Here is a 22,340-nt window from a genome sequence, read left to right on the forward strand (position 1 = left end):
AATTGGTTACACGATAATAGATAACCAGAGCATCCACAAAGCACATGTGTGCCCAGGCTGTAATCCTTCTTAGAATTCAACATCTTTTTGGAAATAAGTGTTAAAATGAATACCAAGAGCAAACCTGGGGGGTGAAAGCTGCATCAAATGAGCATCCAGATGTCATGACCACATTTCTAAGAGCTGGTTGAACACCTGATTCTGAGCCTCTGACTTCTGCAATGCCAGATGCGATTGATGGTCAGAAGAACAGCGTCTTCCCTCCCCCCACCAAAGATGATAGGAGTGGCTCCAGGCCCCCTTCCCACTGTCCTACCTGAGCAATAGTTCTTCACAGGTCCTGGGCTGGAAACTCTGCTCTCCAAAAGTCAGCCAGAACTTCTTTCCACACCCACAATTTGTGCATCAAGAGACCTCTGCAAGCACTCCCAGTATGCAAGACAAATTATAAACAGTGCCATTATCCCAATGAAGTCCTTTGCTTACTTGCTTTGCATCCATTCCCCATCTTGGTATCATGGCACCATATTCTCTTCAGGAAATGACCTTGTGATAGATTGAATGGTTGGCCACTACTATCTCCCTTTCCCTGCATCCATGCCCTTTGTCATGTGACTTTGCTGTTCCTCCTATATTGGGCTAGGCACTGTGATTTGCTCTGGCATATGAATGTGAGTGAAATTGGCAGTGTGCTGGTCTGAGCTTAGGTTTTAAGAAGCAGTGCATGTCCACTTACCTTGTACCTCTGTCATCACTCACAGCTTCCCTGGAGGGATGTGACCTAATGACAGAAGACTTGGAGTTGATTAACCCATCAGTGGTACCCTAAGAGAATGTTTGTTTCTAGACTCCCAGAAAACCTCTGGCTTCTTTCTGGTACCTGGTTATTTTGCCTTTCCTTTAATTCTATTCAGCGCTCTGTATCCTTTCAATAAATTTCCTTTTGGCTCAAGTAACCAGTATCCATGTCTATTGCTGGCAACCAAAGTACAGTTGCTTGTACAATGAAAGAAACACGACTAGGGATGTTAGGAACAAGTCTGTCTGTTGAAAGAAATCTACATCTAATCCTCCTTAAGCAAAATAGCTTGGTTCAGACAGAGGTTCAGCTTTGGGAAGAAAAAGAAAAAAGAACTGGATGTTAAAAATTCAACCTTTGTAAAGCACCCTGAGAGATGAGGGTGGGATGATAGAATGTAAAAGATATGAAGTCTGGCCTTAACCAAAAGATTCTTGTTGCTTGAAATTTATGCAAAAGCCTCTACATTCACAAAATGGGACTGGTACCATGGCTGGTCAATTAAGAAAAGGAAACACTCTATAAATCAGTTACAGGCTTTAGCTTCCTGCTTTCCAACCAAAGTAACTCAATCCCTAATCAGTATTCATAGTGTACACACATATACACAACACACACATGCACACACACAGAGCAAGACTCCCTAGCAAAGGCAGCCAAGACACCAAATTAATCAGGAATACCTGAGCTATTTCACACCATGTGACCTGGCTCGACGCAGTGGTTATTTCTGGGGCTGTTACATGTTATGTTATTTTCACACTAGTTTCAACAAGTCTTGTTGTGTTTCCCAAGTGTAACCAATCACATTTCATTATTTTCAGGTTTGTCTCAGCTGTTACCCTTGGCATTGGGGTAACAGTGTGGAATTTCACAGCACCAGCAAATAAGTTGGCCCAGGTGGCATTTCCATTTCCCAGTCTTGGTGCGCCATGAAAAACCGGGTACACTGGTTGCATTCAGCCATTCATCCTGCCGGAACAGCATCCTTCATCTGTTGCTTTTTTTTCCCTTTGCTACTAAAAGCTTCCCTTTTCTTTTTCCGTACTTTAGAAGACATGAGATTTTATTGAATTTTAATGTTAATACAAAGCACTGAAGTTTGACCTTATTATTCTCATTTTTCATTTCATGAAAAACAAAGCAAAAGAAGCAGAAAATGAATTCTTATGAGGTTCACCTCAAAATATCTTCAGTTCTGAGTTTCAGAATCTTAAAATGCATTAGGTATCAAGGCTAACAGAGGGGGAAAAAATCCCAAATCTAAATCCATAATAAGAAACACATTTTAAGACTGTTTTACAACACTTTGTCCTTAAGCCCCTTTCTTCCCCACCAGAAGGTATACTATGATAGGAAGAGCAGCCCTTTTTTTAATGGTAAAGATGAAATATAGAAATTTCAAACCTACTTTTCTCATATAGAGATCCAGAATCTAAGTGAACTAGAAACATTTTATAGACTTGGAAAAAATGAGTGCAAAATATTTCTCTAAGTAGTAGACTTCCTATCTACAGGGCAGGGGCATTCCTAGACGAAGAGTGCATCAAAAACAAATATAAAATATTGGTGGAAGGGCTAGAATTGGGGAGTTTATGTACATTTTCATCATCTAAAATGTCTGGCCTTCCCCATTAGTAGGTCCTAATTACTAGGAATATATAATGCAAGGTTACCACTGTGGGTACATTTAAAAATGTACCTGCAAAAACATGCCTGATGTATACAAAGCAATTTTCCAGTTTCTGACTGACTTTGAGATTTACAGAGTTGAGCAAGATCCAGTTGCTGATTTCAAGTAGGTTGCATGGTAAGGTGAAATCAGTACTGCTGTCACTCACATATAAAGCAGTTACTGTATTTTGCAATGTGTAATGTGCATTTTTGGCCCACATTTTTGAGGGAAAAATAAGGATGCACATTATACATAGGTACAATGATCACATACCATGGGTATATTAATGGGTACAATAATCCTGTGTGCAATGCACACAGAAACATGGGTGCACCTTATACATGGCAAAATAGGGTAAGTACCACAGAGCAAGACAAAAAAGGGCTTTGTAGTGTCAAAGCAGAAGAACGGATACATGATAAGGAAATCAGACACAGATCGCTTATGGCTTGAATTCTGAGCTGCCAATGGAAACCTGCTGGCTAAATGGGGCCTTTGGGTGGGTTTTGTTCAGCTCTCATACTTTTTAAAAATATGTTCTGGAAATTTGTTGCCAACATGGAAGGTTTGGACTGTTTGTAAACATCTAGAATTCTATCTTCTCTTGTAAAAATCATGTCTGAAAATTCTGGGTCCATGTTCCAGCCTGGTAATGAGTACCTAGAGTGGAAGAGTGGCTGTCCCTTTAAACTGACACAGGCTTTCCAGTCTGCTACAGTCCCCAGCACTCCCTATTGGCCCAACACCTGGCCAGCTTCATTGCTTTCTTTTGTCTGCCCTGCTCCTATATGTACGTGAGCCTGTCTTACAAGACAGATAAAATGTCAACACACAGAGCTGGAGAGGAAAGACCAGAGCAAATGGTGCAGGGGCAGAACAATGCCAGTTGTGCCCAGGGAACTGTGAATGATATACTTGGGCTCAAGAATGAGATCAATTTAAAAGTAGACAAATGATGGCTGGGAGAAGTGGTGGCAAATTCCATGGACACTCTAATGCCAGATGAGGCAAACTGACTTCATCTGGTTAAAATGTAAAGTCAATTAAGAAAGAACCTTAGGTCAGGGAGTGGCACCGTCTGAGGAAGCTTTCAGAAAGGTTAAAAGCGGGTCACCAGAACAGTACTATGATTCTACTGCAGAAGTTCAGGTCATTCAATGTCAGAGGAGTGGAAAGAATGGCCTGGACTTGTTGGACCCTGACGAAATGACTTAAACTGGGCTTAGGAACTGCTGAGATAGGATGATGGGAAGGACATCTATGAAGTGGGTGGGTAGGGAGAAAAATTGAAAACACCTCGATGGCTAGAGTCCCAAGCTCAAATATCTTCAGGTAGAGACATGTGACAGAAACATGCTAAGTAGAAGGTATAAAATGTCAAGGATTGGTGGTGACACTGATGAACTGGGGAATGCATATTAAAAATCCATCCAGAAAATTAAACAAAATGTGCCCTTCCAAAAGAACATGTCAATGCAACAGAATTAGCCAGCTGCCTGCCACCAGCCTTAAAACTAGTAAACAGAAATGAAAAGGCATGATTATAGGTCATCCTGATAGAAACGTCCAGCAGCTCAGAGTAAACACACCTCTGACGCTCAGGAGAGGGAGAGAGGCGTGAGTTAATGGGTACAAGACAGAGTAGCAGGATTGAGGATTATGAAGCTCAGGGACTCATCCATGTGCTGCTATGGAAGAAGATGAGAACCAAGGGGAGAGGGTGGAAGGAGAATAGAGGCATCTCCATTGCAGGGGGCAAGGGGGGCCTTAAGGAGAACCGTTTATGGGTGATGGGAAAAGAAAAATGAGGCTGAGAAGCAGATAGAGAAATAGGCAGTGAACTGAGGTGATAGTGTCGTGAAAAATATAGGAGGAAAAATGTCCAAGAAAGTGAAAATAATCCTCAATATGAAATGTCAGTATAAAATACTGTCCCCTTCTCAAAGACTCATTAATTTAAAATACCTTTCTCCCCAAAGTGATAATTTCTGCAGTAGCTTTCTACAATGTCAAGTAAAAAGAATTTCATCTATCCCTAGATCTTTTTTCCCTTCCTCTTTGCCACAGGGCAAGTGCACATTATTGAGAATAGGCAAAAAAAAAAAAAAAGGTCTTTAACCACCAACTTGGCCCTGATGTGAGCAGATACAGATAAGACAGTGTGTTCTAAATGATCTGTCAGTATCCTATCTGTTGCCTTGCTGGTGGCAAGGGGAACTGCCCAGAGGAACCACATTTGCATGGGCATCTCTCACCTCTCCCTGGGGAGCTAAGAAGCAAGTAGTGAGAATACCAAATGCTGCAGTAAGCAGAAAAGCTTCCTTGGGTGCAGAGATAGGAGATCAGAGCGGATGACAAAGTATGTGAACCGCCTTCTCAAAGCCATAAATCTAGAATCCGTTCCACTTTATGATTCCAACATCATCACTGAAGCCAAAATTATACCTAAATCACCCAACCTGTATCCCAGATGACAATGTGCAGGATTAGTGGTTTCACTTTAAAAAATAAATAAATAATTGTTCTCCCTGCTTCATTGAAAAGACGAAATAGTGAATAGGCGTGGCATACTGTTGTTTAATTCAGGGAGCATCTGTCACCCAAAACCTGGTCAGGGAAAATGCAATGTCTGGCTAAGAAATGCTTTAATTCTGCATGTCAGGAGAGACATGGGACAACAGAGCTTGATCCAGCTGGCTCTATGAGGCCCTGAATCACTGAATGGCATGTCCTCCTTAGGTTCCCCTAGTTTTAGTGCTCCCTACAAAATCTCTGATTTTGAGATAGTCCCTCACCCGTCTCACAGTAGGTGATCTCACTGGCTGAGCTAGGTAGCCACATCATCTCTCTAGAGATAGAAATTAAGAAAGCTATCTCTTATTTTCTCACCAATGGCAGTAAAATCCCAAGGTAAGTACGGATGATGATGATTGACCATATCTCACACTTGAGACAAGAAGGTGCTCCATCACACCTAGGAAAGGAAAGGTCCTGTGATAGATAGGTAGGCAGGCAGGCAGGTAGGTAGACAGATAGATAGACAGACAGATGGATAATGCTCAAGGACAAACAACGTTTCAGACTAAAACAGCTCCGACATAAGCACAAAAGGTGAAAAAGAAATCAGGTGGCAAAGTCCACCATGAGATGAGTATTTCTAAAGTGGACAGAGAAGCAATTGCTTCTACTCCGATGCTGCACCCAAGGACAGAACAGCTTGCCCTCTTCATTTCTCAGACACATCAGGTATTCCCACCCTTGCATATTGAATCATTCTGTCCATCCTCCCTAATTTTCTGTGTCAGCAGAATCTTACTATTCTTTCAGAGCATGGTGCAAATCCTACCTGCTTTGCAAGGCTTTCTTGCCTTTCTGGCCTAAATGCATCACTTTCATCCTCTAAATCACTACAGCACTTTCAGACTGCAGTACTCATCTTAGTTCTTGATCCCACATGCACTGTCTTGGGAAATCCAGTTGCCCTAGCCACATCATAAACTTTGAGGGCATGAACTTTCCTTGGATGTCTTCATATCCTCCATAGCATTAGCATTGTGCCTTGCCACTGAGCCCATCTAATAAATACCACTGAACAAAGACAGTTATGCAGAGATACTTGGTAAGATACAAGCAATAGAGAAATAAAAGGTTCAGAGTTTTCCTTTATTATTTAAAGTAAATATATAATTGCCTCCATACTTTGCCAACTAAATACATGATGATTTCCATGTAGCAAGAAACTCCATTTGAGGAACAATGATTTCTGAATCTTTTACAAAATCCAAGGAAAAGTCTGTTGCCCTGGCTAGTGTGTCTCAGTTGGTTGGAGCATCGTTTTGCACACCTGAAGTTTGGTGATTTGATTCTCAGCCAGGGCACATGCCTAGGTTGCAGATTCAATTCCCAGTCTGGGTACATATGCAAAGCAACTGATAGATGTTTCTCTTTCATATCAATGTTTCTCTCCTTCTCTTTCAAATCAATAAGCATATTTTTAAAAAGAAAACGTCTCTTAACATAGACTACTTCCTTCTTTCTTCATCTCTAAAATTACCATAATTTCAACCAGGTGCTATTTTTCAGATCAGATCACCTGTCATCTAGACTAGAAATTTGCACTTGCTCTCTCTCTCTCTCTTTCTTCCTCCCTCCCACCCTTTTTCTCTCTCCCTTCCTTTCCCCTCCCCCTTCCCTCCTTTTCTTTCTTTATTTCTCTCCTTTACTTCTTCCTTCCTTCCTTCTTTCCTCCCTCCCTCCCTCCCTTCCTTCCTTCCTTCCTTCCTTCCTTCCTTCCTTCTTTCCTTCCTTCCTTCTTTCCTTCCTTCCTTCTTTCCTCTGTCTTTCAAACAACAGTGCCAGGTACTTGGCTAGGTTCTGAGAATACTGTGGTAAATAGAACAAGAACCCTGCCTTCATGTAGCTGACATTCTGATGGGGAAAATAGACAATCTATGTATAAATAAGTAATAATTACCAGAAGTCAATCATTGCCATGGATAAAATGAATTAGGAAAGGATCTAGAGAATATGGGGAAATAAAGAGAGAGAGTGATCAGGTAGGACCATAGGGGTGACCTCTGAATGGAAACTTGAAAAAAGTGAGGGAGCAGGTCATACTCAAGTTGACAGCACCCTGACAGAGGGAACATAAGTGCAAAGGCCTTGGGGCAAACCTGTTTTGAGTATTCAAGGAATAAGGAGACCAGTGAGTCTAGAGCAGAATGTGGAAGGAGAAAGGTTGTATGAGACAAGGCTGATGAAGTTAGCAGAGATCATATTTATACAAAAGCTGTAGGGCAGAAAGAAGAAAAAATTGCTCCCTAAAGTAGCATAAGTCACTGTTTTGCTACTGGCCCCAGTCAAATTCAAACCCCAAGCCCATAGGTGTGTTTCTATTGCTTGTGAATCTATGAAAATTCTCCTAATAGAAAATAATTAGAAGAGTACTTCATCCACTATAATTAAGGCTCTTCACAGTCAACCAGCTGTGTAGAGAGACATGCCAAATTCCAGGCAAAAAGGAAATCTTAAAGCCTGGAATTAGACTTACTGGTTGTTGACATCTTTTCACAAAATGATTTTCAGCTTTCTGCTTCTCTTTCTGCTGGTCAAACAAGAGTCATATAAACATGTGACAATTAAACCTAATTTCTAAGGGGAGGGAACCAAAAGGTCTCTCTCCATTATTATTTATACAGAGTCGTAGAATACCAATGATCTTCTTTTTTCAGACTGAATTCACTTTAGCATTAAGTTGAAATATCAAAATAAGGTTTTTGTTTATTAGTAACATTATAGAAAGGTGGTGTTTTTATGTCTATGATTTACACACATTATATCATTATATGAATGAATCACTGCCTGGCTCTACAGGATCCTTAGAACTCCAAGGTGGTCCAGTCATCCTGCCTGAAGTCCTTGGAATCCCACCACACTAAGCCAGTTTGTTCCCACTCAACTGCCAGTTCAGCTAAAGTAATTCTTTTATCTGTATAACACATATGAAGAAATGATTAGTTTAAAATGTTGGAAACTATAGGTCATCAACTCTCCTCATTTCACAGGTAAAGCAAAACAAGGCCATGTGAGGTGATGTCTTCCATGGTTAGCGACAGAGCCCTCAACACCAGAATCCAGCCCTTTGTAACAAGCCAGGCCACTGTTTATGTATTCATTCACCAAACATGTGAGCACTCAGCTCTGTCATGTATCTTGATCAGCAAAAGAGGGTATGGTAGCATCTTGGTTCTGAAGTAGCTCACTATGTAGTATAAGAAGCAGGTGGATAAACTAAAATAGCATCCTGAAAATTATAATTAATAGAATTGGTGTTGCTACAGACTGAATTGTGCCTTCTGCTCTAACCCTCAGTGTCACGATATTTGAAGATGAAACCTTCAGGAAGTGATTAGGAGATGAGGCCATGATGCAATTAGTGGCTTTATAAGAACAAGAAGGCAGAGACCTAGCTTTCTCTTTACCATGGAGGACACAACAACATGACAGCCTATTGCAAGCCAAGAGGAAAGTCCTTACCAGGAACTGAATCAACTAGCACTTTGACCTTAGATCTCAGAACTATGACAATTATATGTGTTATTTAGACCATCCTGTCTATGGTATGTTGTTACAACAGCCTGAGCTGACTAATACTTTTCAGAGGAAAAGTACAAAATACCAAAAGTACTCAGAAGATGGTGTGACTGTAGAGAGACAGAGAAAACTTCTCACAAAAGTTGATATTTTGCAGATCTTCTTAAAGATATTTCTCTCATTTTCATCTAAGAACCAGCTGAGGTTTCTTTATGTGAGACAGCTCATTGTTCTTAAAAATGATAATATTCTTATCTATACATTTTTAGATACTTTATATATTCTGTTTGAAATCCAAACTACATCTGGCTCCATTAATACATATTTGCTTCTCTTTTCATTGACTAAATGTAATAGCATTTCTTTGAACTTCAATTAATTCAGTAATCATTTATGCTACCTCTTTTAAAAAGTAATAGTTATATGAGACATATTTGGGAGCAAATCTTTCCAAGAATATATACAAGGTGAGCAAAAGTAAGTTTACTATTATAATACAAATAAATAATGCAATTATTAATAAATAATAGCACCAGAATAAACTCTGATTTTTGCATACTCACAACTATAAACCTACTGTTGGCCACCCTGTATATCCTTTTGAAATACGTTTTGTTCTGCATTCATTTTGTTTATTCTTCTGCTTAACCTAAACCATGTAAATTCTAAGAAGAAAAAAGTGGTCAGAATCATTCTGTGAATGATATTTACCTTCAGTTTCTCAGATTATAATCTTTGTATCAATGTAATAGGGTGCAGAGCAGGGGTTCCTGAAAATATTCCCCACAAACCTTAACTGGGGAGAGGGAGAGTGGATAATATGGTTATTAAGGTACTGTGCATCACAATGGTAAGTTGAGAGCTGTGCTGCCAGCCCAGACAAAAGGAGTACATTGACTTCGGGAGCATTCAGGAACTCACAATTTATCAAGGCTGGGGAGCTTATATAGCACATTCGAAAGAGACAGGAGCCAGATACCCCTGCCTCTCTGAGAACTCTTAGCCTGACTAAAGACTGCAGCTGAAAGAAGGTAAAGATACCAGGTAACTGTCAAAAGTAGCACATTATAGGAGGGGCTGGATAAGAGGACAGGTAGGAAGTTCTGGGTCAGCATTTAAAATTAAGGGTGGGCTGAGAGAGAGGAGTTAGCAGCCATGTGGGCTCAGGAGAGGAGAGGTAGCCATAAGGAAGGAACCATGAAGTAGGGGGATTCAGCCATGAGGTCTGAGAGAGGAAGCAGCAAACAGCTATGCAGTTTGTAGCAGTCTACTGTGAGGTGTGGTATATAAGGTAGAAACCATGTGGGCTGGGAGTCAGGATTCTGCCATCCAGCCTGGGTAGTGAGGAAGGCAGCCATGTGGGCTGAGAGAAGAGTGTAAGGAGAGAGCTAATGGAGCTGTGCAGTAACCTGCCTAGTCAAGCACAGGTTTGTGGGAGATGCTTTGGATCTGAACTGTTACCAGGAATGTAGGCTTCTGATTCTCTGAAGGATGTACAAAGAAGCCACTGTCTTGGTACATGTGCCTCCCTGGACTCCACCATGATCCAGTGTAACATGGCACATGTTTTCCTGAGCCATGACATGAAGACTGAGACAAATGTACCCCAGATCCTGAAGGAGAGAGCTGCTGCAAGAGGATGGTGACTCTGAAACCCACAAGCGCACATTCCAGAGGGGATGGAGAACTGTTTGCACAGCCAGTGTAAGAACAGATAAGAATATGGGGAACTTCTGAGCATGCTTTTAACTTATAGCCTGGTGGGGAGCAAGGGAAGTGCTGGGCCTTGTGGGAGAGCAGGGCTCCAAGCAGAAGTCTTCCCAGCTCCTTGCCACCGAGATTGGAACCCTGTAAATAAAAACCTGTTTCCTTCAACATGAATTATTGGGTTGTGTATCAAGGTGACATTTGTATGGGCCCAGGTTTGCTCAGTTACAGTAAAAGCACATCTTTTCACAACATGCACACAAATTAAGTCAATCTTACATGACTCATGCTGTTAAAATATTTTCTCTAACTGAAACCCAACAGCCTTCTTGGAAAGTAAGAGAGACCAAGCAACAAATAAATAAATTTGTCTTCTCCAAAACATAAAAGCAGGAAATGAGTTTCTCAAGGGGACTAAAGGAAGGCTTCTGGAGCCAAGTTTACATTGCACAGTTTTACAGATTTTGTTGGTGGAAACGTGTTTGTTACTTAGTTTCATTTTGCTATCTTGTTCCACAGTAAGAAAAGTCACACCACTGGCAAAACTGAAAAACTTATTAGAATCCTGGGGTGTTTGCCTGCTTTGATTTTCACACAGTGGAGCCAACATGAAATGAAGGATAGTGCTGTAAATAGGAAATGTGAAACACTTGCAAAAACTCACAGCAGGAGACTGGGCCCGCCTAGGTTGTGAGGTCTTCCAGCATCCTCCTTCTTCCCAAACAAAGGTAAAGCTTGGTTTTGCATCTAGAGTTGAGGATGGGAATTGTATAATACAGTTAAGAAAACTGCTGTGGAAAATACCAAGAGATTTTTATATTCATTTTAATGATTCCAGCTTCCTTCAAAGAGCTTTGAATCATCATATGGTTTTAAAATGCCAAGTAGGACTGTTTGGCAATTGAGTTGAAAGTTAAAAAAAAGGCTGTAGTAAGTCAATAAATCTGTTTGTATGTTTTTTATTCAATTTTTTTGTGAGGAATTTTTGTCCATATTCCTAACAGGCACACTAGGAAAAACTAATGCAAAAATCAGACAGGTGCAAACATCACACCAAAAATCAATTAGAGAAGTAAGCTTTGGGAAATATAAATTGTAACAGATGAAAATATTAGATAAAAATTCCCAGAAGTACAAATGGGAGTAAAAGGGAGAAAACTGTACTTAAACAATGATTAAAATAAAACACACACACACACACACACACACACACACACACACACACACAAATTCCCAGAAGTACCAAAGATGATTACAGATCCCAGGCAAAGAGGGAAGCCAGTGGATAAAGAGTAAATTAAGTAAAAGAAAAATATTCTTAAAATAATATATTTCTGTTTTATTAAAAAATAAAAATAAAAACTTTCTAGCGTCTGTCCAAATGTCTTTTTTTTATCTTTACCCAAGGGCATGTTTATTGATTTTAGAGAGAGGGGAAGGGAGATAGAGAGAGAGGGAGAGATACATCTATCAGTTGCCTCTCACACCCAGCATGCAACCTAAATATATGTCCTGACCAGGAATCAAACCCACAACCTTTTGTATTATGGGGCAATGCTCCAATCAACTGAGCCACACCAGCTGGGGCTGTCTAAATGTGTCTCAAAGTAACATAGTGGCTGAGAGAATAACACAAAGTCTCCAAGGAGAGAAACATGAGCTTACGAATGACAAATATATATTGTTGGGAGAAGAAAACTGCCTTTTCTTTTACTTCCTTTGATGGGCCATTTCAACCCAAGAATGCAAGATTGAGAGAGCTTTCCAAGTGTTAGCCCGATTCGGAAAGGGAGCTGTGGCTTAAGCAATATCTGTCTTACATAATTCTTGCTAATGTAGCTCCTACTGTCTCCCTTCTAAACTCAGTAACAAATTTGATCATTAACAAAACTGACAAAGCTTGTAAACTCTCCTCCATGTTTTAAGTAAATAATGGTAACGTGTGAATAAATTATCTTTGCCAAAAAATTAAAACATTGTATAAATGCCTGAAGTTCTTTTGGACCCCTAGTCCCAAATGTGGCTCCTCCCACCCCCTACTAGATTGCTGTGGGTTTTCTAATCCCTTGTCTCTAGAATATACACACTAGAACACATATATTGTGTGATGTTTGTGTTTCATAAATACAATCCTATTGTACATACCTTTCTGAATTTTTTTCTGTAGTTGTTCCCAGAACCAGAACTTTCCATGCTAGCACAAACAAACCTGCCTCAATTGTTTTGATGTGCTGCATAGTATTCATCTGAAATTTTACTTTGTGTTTTGCCATTCTCCACTGATAGATAGGTTTTTAATTATTTGCTTTTATAAAAACTCTTCAATGAGCATCTTTTCACATGCCTCCTTGGGTACTCCTCAAAGGGTTTTTCCAGAGTACAGATAAACCAGAGAAATGTAAACGTTTTAAGCCCTGTGCTAAAACAGTAAAAAATAAAGAGTGACATAAAATGAAGCTGTCAGAATAAAAGAAATAAAATTACAACTTTCCCTAAAAGAACCAGAAGGTTTCAGCATGTTGGTTTGGAGCAGATTCTTAAAAGTCAGAGACTCTTGGGTTTGAATCCCATTCTCAGTTCCAAATAGAACAACTTAAGTGTCCATCCATGGGACTAGCAAAATTTATAGTCAAGTACCTAAAGAATAATATGTAGCTGGTAAAAAAAAATGAGATAGTTCTAAATATTCTAACATGGAAGAGTATAACTTAGCATAACTTAAAACCTCTTAATTTTGCAAAGCCTCTGTTTCTCCACCAAAATGTGAAAATAATAAATTAATCTACAGCATGGGTTATGTACATATTAAGGAATAGAATAATGGTAAAGTATTTAGTATACCACCTGACACAGGAAAAGTATTCAATAAATATTAGCTTCCATTATGATTCTTGATAAGTCCCAAGATGGCAGAGAAATTTCAACAACCTAAGGCAATTTATTAGTTTACTAAAAGCATCTAGTATGAGCAAGTTTTATGCTAACTGAGCTAGGGAAAACACAAGTAAATAAAACAATTTCTGTCCTCAAGGATCTTAGGAATATATCTGGAAATATGAATCACCTCCAGAATAATCTTAATGAAAAGGATGTAATAAGTATCATAAGAGATGTAATAATAGACTGCTATTATTTTATCCACACAGCACTATTCCCTTCAGAGAACAGCATCTCTCTCCTTTGGAAGAACTGATCCTCCTCCAATACCAACACTGATGTGAGGACAACCAATTATAGAAACCATCATCCTTGCTGGCCACAGTTGATAGGGCAGGAAGTATGCATGTGACTTAATCATGTGACTGAAGCCAGGCCAATGACAGCATTTTTCACACTAAGAAGGAAGAAAATCCCTTCTCTTGAGGGTGGATTTTCTCTAATGACTATGGTATGTGATGGGAGGCAAAAGTGAAATTTGTAGCCTCATTCTCCAACATTTGGAAGAATTGAGTCTCAAAAAATAAAGGGGCACAGTGAAAAGAGGCAAAAACAAAGACAGACAAGGTAGGATTTGAGTCCCCAGTTTCAGAGGTCTAGCATTAACCCTGCTTTCTGATGATGACATGGATATCCTTAGTTCCATGAAAGCAATAATTTCTATATGTCTTTATTCACTAATGTATTCCTAGCATCTAGACCAGCCTCTGGCACATAATAGATCCTCAATACATATTTCATTCATTCATGAATAAATGAATAAGATCCTGTAATATATCTCTCTCTTCTAAGAAAGTTCTAATTCCATTCTTTCTTTGCCCAGAATCATTCTTGATGAGGTGGCATTTTCCACAATCATACCTCAAAAGGAAAGAGAAGGAAGCCAAGGGGTACTAACACCAGAATATTTCCCTGGAGCCACTAGGATAGTGGCTCCAGACATACTCTAGGTCAGATCCTCTCAGAGTACTCCCCATCCCTTTCACCACAATCCCAGAGAGAGTTTGAGTTTTGGTTATCAAAACCTTTCATTCAGGTTCTGATAGTTGGGTTATGTAGGTTTAGTTGGGTTAAAAAAAAAAGCACAGGCTCATCAACTTGGCTTCTAAGACTGCAGAGTTTAGAAACTGGAAACCAAAAGGCAGTCTGTCCTATGCCTGCTTCTATCTTTCTTATTTGTGTGTCTTCTTTATTTCCTTCCATAGACCAACAGAAGAGATATAAATAAGTGGTCAGACAAAGACTGGCAGAAATCTAAGAGGCTGTCATTAAGCTCATTGTTAACAGGACATTCACATTAATGAGCTCAGGTTGGCAGTGGTTTAATGGAACATTCAGGGATTAAATAGCTTGCCAGCACCCCAGCAGATCTAAAACACATAGCTCAGTGAGAATCACGTACATATTGAAAAATTGCACAATATAACTCAATGCATATGGCAGGTGGTTGTATCAGTAAATGAAATGAAATAAAAGAATGCCTTTCTGGCTGTTACAACAGTGACACTTTATCCTACTGGCCCAAGAAGATTCTTTGAATAGCAAGTGTACATGTTTTCTTTAACATTTATTGACTGCTCACTGTATACTGAGAACCAGAGTAGGAGTTGTTGGGCAGAGAGGAAAATAAATCAGGCACAGAGCTCAGTCTGCAGACTTAGACTCAAGCCAACTTAGGCTAAGACATATTCACCAACTGTCAGCTGCAACTGGCCCACGACAAAAGTGAATTCACATGGAACCTAGCTGTGATGAGGAGGGTCAGGTGAGAAAAATGCCATAGTCAAGGTTTCACCTCCTGTTGAGGGAACAGCTACTCTTCAACTTCCTCTTACACAACCTCTGATCCCTGGTCTATCCGTGGCTTTTTGCTTAACCTGGGCATCACCACATGGCTTCCATAAATGACTTTATTGGCCCATAATGTAGCCACTAGCTACTAACAGAACCTGCCCTACACAGCCTGCTCTCAGGTATATACCCCCGGCTCCCCTGGACCATATGTTTGTCACATTCTAGTCACAAAAATAACACAAGGGAGAATAAGCCATGGCAGGATACTGCAACAGTCCTGATCACCTGAAATAAACTGGTTTGTTGTTGCTGTTTAAAAGGAGTTCTAGAATAATAGCCAACTGACAGTTACATGACATATATATGTGTGTATGTGGGTATCTGATACACATGCACTTATCTGTAGACTTACAAACACATGTTAAGCACATAGTTCGCATTGTTAAACTTCCTGCGTGCAGATCAATGCTATATTCAAGATTAGATGTGAACTTAATATTTTCAAAAATGTATTCACTTCTGGTTTAGGCACACCTTTGATTCTGCTGAGCTCTTCAGTTTGAAATCCAACGCATCAAGTCATGTTGGTAATGTTTAACGCAAAGAGAATCACAGAGCCAGGCAATGTGTTTGGTTCTTGCTGTCTTGTAAGTGAACCATAATAGCTAAGCCACTCCTGATTGTTGGGGTAACTGGTACTTCAGCCACATAATCGGCAAAGTTGTGGGAGAACCATCTGGGGCTGATGTCTACAGGGCTGCGGGGTCATACTGATAAAGACTACATGCTGAGCTGTTTGGGGTCAAATTCAGAAATAAAGAGAAGTGGCAAGAGATCCAGTGGAATAAAATACAACCTGGTTATGAGAACAATGATCACGACTGTGTTGTAATGTGGCTTACATTGGAGAGGGAAAGAAGGAAGTCCTTCAACTAGAAATTAGAGTAGTGATTTTGAATACCAGGTCTTGGATTACCCCAGGAAGGACACATTTGAAAACTGCACACAGAAGTCTAGACAAGAATGTATAGAACAGGCTTACTCAGAACGGTACTTCCCCATATGTGTGTTCCCAGAGAAGAGAAGCAATCCCTAATGAAAGAAATATCCAGGACATGGCAGATGGTGAACTACCCTGAGCCTTGGTGCCCATTACAAGGCCTGCTTCTTCCTACTTCTGGAGAAATTCCATGGCTCTCTATATTCATCCCAGGCTTTCCTTGTTTGGTGCGTATTAAGTTTGGACATTCTCTTCCAACCTTGACCCTATACCTCTCTCACAGACATGCTATGATGCACAGTTGCACAGGCTGTGCACTGCCCAATGTTATAATGCCATTCACATAGTGGAATTTAAATATTATTGATATCAATTATCTGGCTTCACAAACTCATGACTCCCAATAAAAGGCACTTCTGCCTTTTGCTCTGGTCCCATGAGAACTCTACGTTTGGGCTAGCCCTAATAGGGAGAAATTCAGACCTGGTTCACAGAGATATAGATCTGAGCCAAACAGAAAAAAAGCAATCCTTGGCCTAATGCTTATGGGCAGCCTGGATATTTTTGAAACGTGGTGTGAGGTCTAATTTCACAATCAAAGATCTGAAAGCTGCCTTTGGATTATTGTTAGTTCTCAAATACAGCCACATATCAACATTTTATTAACTCAGAAGTAGTGCCAGTTTTCAGCTTTGATTTTTTTCTTTTGCGTCAAATCTTTTATCTTTTCATGATTAAAATTTCTGAATTCAGTTGAATTATGCCATGTGACTCTACCTGGATTTATTTCCCTCTCTTCTTTCCTCCAAAGCACCACTCTCTTGAAGTAGGTGAGTAGCTGTTAAGTCCATGTGTTTATGCTTTCAAGTCATATATGAATTATACAAACAAGATATAGTTTAGGGGAGACTGATTTAATTTTATATAATTGATATTATAAGGTATCATTCTATACCTTGCTCTTTTCAATCAAAACCAAGTTTTTGAAATTTATCCATAGAATTCATATTCTTCACCAATTTTTATTTGTCTTTTATTGCTGTTGGAGTCCTTTACACATTCCAGGAATATTTGCTTTTTCAGATGTATAGTACCTTCTCTTAGCTCAGTGTTGGTTTTAAATTGCACATGGTATCTCTTGTTATACATATTTTTAAAGTTTTAATCTAGTCAAATGTATCAATATTTTCCTTCTGATTTCTGCATTTTAAGTTCTGGTTAAAATATTCTTCACATTGCATTCACAATAATATTTTCTTTTTGACTCCAAAAGTTTTATTTTTCATATTAGGAATCTGAATTTCATTTCATTATTTTTTTTTTTTGCCAATGATGTGCAGTGACATCCCTCTCACTACCAATTTGGTCCCCAGCCTGGATGAATGGTCTTCTGGCATCTTTACTCTTTGAACTATTTCAGTAACCTTCACCAACATCACATTGTCTTAATTGCAAAATCTTTTTTATATCAAGATGCATCTTATTTTTTTGTTCAAAATTATGTAAGTTATTCTTGGCCTTTTACTCAGCCATTTTAATGGCAAGAATTTTCAAGTTCTATACATATACATACACACACAAAAAGATATTATAACTTTTATTAAAATTGCTTTGAACTTGCAAATAAACATTGACTACTCCCATTGAAGAATATGTTTTCTTCTTTCACATATTCAGGACTTGTTTATGCCCTTCAATATATGTTATAATTTTCTCCATAAAGATCTTGCCCGATATTGCTAAAAATATTACTAGCTTTCTTACACATACAATTAGGGTCATTTTAAAATTTTATTACATTTCTAACTGGTTATCCCTGGAGTATTGGAAAGCTGTTGATTTTAAAATGTTTATCTGAATTCAGAAAACTTGCTGAACTTTCTTAAGAGTTGTGATACACTGTCAATACATCCTGCTGGATTTTTGAACTAAACAATTTCATCTGCTTCACATAAGGCATTTTCTCTTTTCCTTTTCAGACCTTACACTTCCATTTTTTTCTTAGCTTATTGCATTGAGTAGGACCTCCAAGATACTGATAAATACTAGTGATGATAGAGGCCTCTTTATTCCAAATTTTAATGGAAATTCTTTTAAATTGTCTGCATTAATTACGATGTTCTCATATGTTTGAGTTTTTTGATGGATAATCTTTTTTTCCAGTAAAAGAAGTATTGTCTAGCTGCTAAGAATTTTTAATCATGAATATTTTTAAATTTTGTTAGGGTCTTTAGAAATATATATGTGTGTATATATGTATTTTGTTAGGGTCTTTTAAAATAAATGTGTGTGTGTGTGTGTGTGTGTGTGTGTAGTCTGTTCTGAAAAAAGTCCAGCCAATGTTAATATAATGAGAGCAGTTTGTGCAGCATTGATGGAACCTCGCAGCAGCCAAGGAGAGAGGACTACAATACACATATGTAAACAATGATGACTACACTGTACTAGTCAGTGGGGGTGGGAGATGTCATTGAATGAGCATGTGTACTGTGTAGCCATTGCATTCAAAATGACTGACCGAGCTTAGCAATGAATCTGCATCAAATTATGTGTGAAGCCTGAACCTTCCTCCATGGAGAGTATTTGGATGAATCAGAAGGCTTTCAGGGACAATGCACTGAGTGCAGTGCAAATAAAAGTGTGGCACAAATGCTTCACAGATAGTCAAGAATCTGTTGAAAGTGATCCGCGTTCTGGAAGGCCCACAACAAGCAGAACACCTGAGAATGTTGAACGTGGAAGGGCTACAATCAACAAAGACTGGTGATTGATAGTGTGAGAACTAGAAGCTGATCTAGGGATTCCAAAAAATACTGTGTCTGAGATTTTGATGCAGGATCTTGGCATGAAATGTGTTGTGGCAAAATTCGTTTTGTGGCTTCTGCTACCAGAGCAGAAGGAACATTGTGCTGCCATTGCTAATAACTTGATTCAAACCACTACTGATGAGCCAGATTTCCTCAAGAAGGTCATAAACAGTGATGAATTACAGGTTTACGGGGCTATGATCCGGAAACAAAGGCTCAGTCATCCCAATGGAAGTCACCTGGTTCTCCACATCTGAAGAAGACATGGCAAAGTTTCAGCAAGAGAAAGGCCATATTAACTGTATTTTTTGATTGGGAAGGTGTTGTCCATCATGAGTATGCCTCTCTAGGCCAAACAATATGGAGTACTACCTCAATGTTATTTGTGGGTTGAGAGATGCAATACAACAAAAACAGCCACAGCTATGGACAATTGGTGATTGACAGCTTCATCACAGCAACAGGCCCACTAATGCATCACGTCTTGTGCAAAATTTTTTAGCAAAACATCAAATCACCCAGGTGACTCAGCCCCGCTACAGTCCAGATTTGGTGCCCTGTGACTTCTGGCTTTTCCCAAAACTAAAATCACCTTTGAAAGGGAAGGAGTTTCAGACCACTGATGAAATTCAGGAAAATACAATGGGGCAGCTGGTGCCGATTCCAACAAAGGATTTTGCAGTGTTTTGAACAGTGGAAGAGACGCTGCGAGAACTGTGTGAGGCCCCAAGGTGCCTACTTTGAAGGGGACCCTGAGGCACCATTGTCCTATGTACAATGTTTCTTGTATCTTGTATCGTCTTCAGTAAATGTCTCTATTTTTCATAGGACATGGGTGGATACTTTCCAGACAGACCATAACACTCTTTCAGTGTATTATTGAGATGTGTAACATTAGTGAATTTTCCACAGTTAAGCTATCCTGCATTTTAGGGATAAACTCTATTTGGTTAGAATATGTCTTATATACTGCTGGACTTGATTTGTTGGTTTCTTATTTAAATAATTTTTTATCTCTGAGTAATAGTTGTTTTTTTTTGGTACACAGACTAGTCTGTTCAATGTTGTTAACAAGTCAGTATGAGCTTAAAATTAGTTTAAACATTCTTCCTCTGGAACAACTGGTATTAAAAGATTATTCTTGAGCCCTGGCCGGTGTAGCTCAGTGGATTGATCACAGGCCTGTAAACCAAAGGGTTGCTGGTTCGATTCCCAGTCAGGGCGCACACCCAGGTTGTGGGCCAGGTCCCCAGTAGGGGATGTGTGAGACACAACCACACACTGATGTTTCTCTCCCTCTTTCCTTTCCTTCCCCTGTCTATAAAAATAAAAATAAATAAAATTTTAAAAAAAGATTATTCTTGAAAGTGTGATAAGATAAAACCCTCTGGCATTTGTACCTTTAGGCAAAGGTGGAAGGAGAAGGGATGTGGACTCCAGTTCAGTCTCTTTAATGGTAATTATTTAATCCAACTTTATTTTCCTGTGAGTCAGTCTTGGCAACCTGTCCTTTCTTTTTTTTTTTTATTGTTATTCAGGTACAGTTCTCTGCCTTTCCCCCCCCTCCCCCCTCAACCTGTTTTTCTAAAAATTTATCTAACTCAAAGTTGTTAGAAATGTAACAAAATGATTAATTTATACCTAGTTTATATATGTGTGTATACATACACATATGTATGTATATATGTACCTATATATACATGTATACATATGTATACATACATGTACCTAGTTTATATACATGATATATACACTCATATATATACTTGATCTCTAGCTATGCTCCTCCTTATTTCTAAAGTTGTTTATTTATGCTTTACCTCTTTCTATCAATTGCATTAGTATTCCAAATACTTTAAGTTTTGTGACTATCTCAATCATTTCTTCAGCTACATTTCCACAAGTTTTAGTGTAAATTAGTGTAATTCTTTACCTTTGTTTCCCTTCAAATATTTCAAATTTCCACGATAATGTTCTAAACACATGATTATTTACAAATGAAGGTTAGTACTCAAAAACATGGATTTCTATTGTCTTTCTGTTATTTATTTCTAATCTTTTTACTTTGTGTTCATAGAACATTGTGTTCGATACAGATCCTTAGAGTGTCACGGAGACTTCCATTGTGGCCAGTTTTTATGAATGTGCCCTGTGTGTTTAAAAAGCATATACATGTTGGAGATAGAAATCATACATCTTATATATCTTTTTTAGCAGCTTGTTAAATCTGTTATTACAATCAAGTATTCATCATAGTTTTTTGCCACTGGGAATTTTAAATTTTAGAAATGATTGTGCTACAACCCTGCTTTATGTAATAGATGTTTTAATTTCTCCTTGTAATTATATTTACAGATACTTTGTATATTTAAAGCCTGTGTTATTTAGTGCATACAAATTCATGATGCTTATAGCTTTTTTAGTCAATTGCTTGTTATTTGTATATATATCTCTCATTATTAGCATTTTTTGTATTGAATTCTATTTTGTATAATACAAAAACTGTAAAAACTGGCTTTTATAAAACCAGTATTAGCCCCATATATAACTTGCAATCCTTTCATTTTCTAACTTTCTGAATTAAATGGTTTTTAAAATATTATGATAAAATTGGCCATTTTATACACAAAAGTACAGAGCCTGGGATATATAATCCCATTAACTCCTCACCCAGATTCCATGATTAGCAAGATTTTGCCCATCCTTGCTTCATTTGTTCCTTTTTGCTGAAGCATTTTATAACAAATTCCACAGCTCATATCATGTCACCTTTGCTTACCTTCAAGGCTGCTACAACAATAGAAATATTTTCTTATATGCCTACTATTATATTTGCACTTCTGATAAAGTTAACACTAATTTCTTGGCACTTTCTGATTCCATTAGATATTCAAATTTGCCTATTAACATTAAAATGCCTTTTTTACAATCAGTTTGTTCAAACAAGGATCTAAACAAGATTCACATATTACATTTTGTTGTTGTCCCTTTTCAATAGAGTAATTTCTCTAGTTTTTTTCCAACCCATCTTTCTGCAAGACCTAAGGTCAGTATTTCTATAGAATGCCCTATATTGTGTTTGCTACCCTTTTCCAACATTCATCTAGTTTCTCTATCTCATTATTTCTTACAAATTGGAAATTATTTCTAAGGCATAATTGCACTCAAAGTCAGCACTCTTGGGCAACATTACTTCACAAACGAACATTAGTTCATAACTTCATAGAAGTATACTACTGTGTGCTTCACTTGTAGAGGCGTATGTCTGCTTGCCCACTGTAAATTATATTGTTTCTGTCTTACGATCTTATTTCCATTTTATTTCATCTAATAGTCAAGTTTATGAATTCTATTTCTGTCCTTGCAGTGTTTACTCTTCATTTTTAAATATTCACTTCTACATAAGTTGTAAATTATTCAATGTTTTCATTCTCTTACTAAACAAAATGAGAAAATTAGAAAGCTGTAGCTGAATTCTTGTCTCTTGCCATCCACATTGTTGCCTAGGAGTTTGAGTTTCCCTAAATT

This window comes from Phyllostomus hastatus, unplaced genomic scaffold (genome assembly GCF_019186645.2).
Source record: "Phyllostomus hastatus isolate PE091 unplaced genomic scaffold, TTU_PhHast_1.1 phas_scaffold_129, whole genome shotgun sequence".
NCBI classification, from domain to species: Eukaryota; Metazoa; Chordata; class Mammalia; order Chiroptera; family Phyllostomidae; genus Phyllostomus; species Phyllostomus hastatus.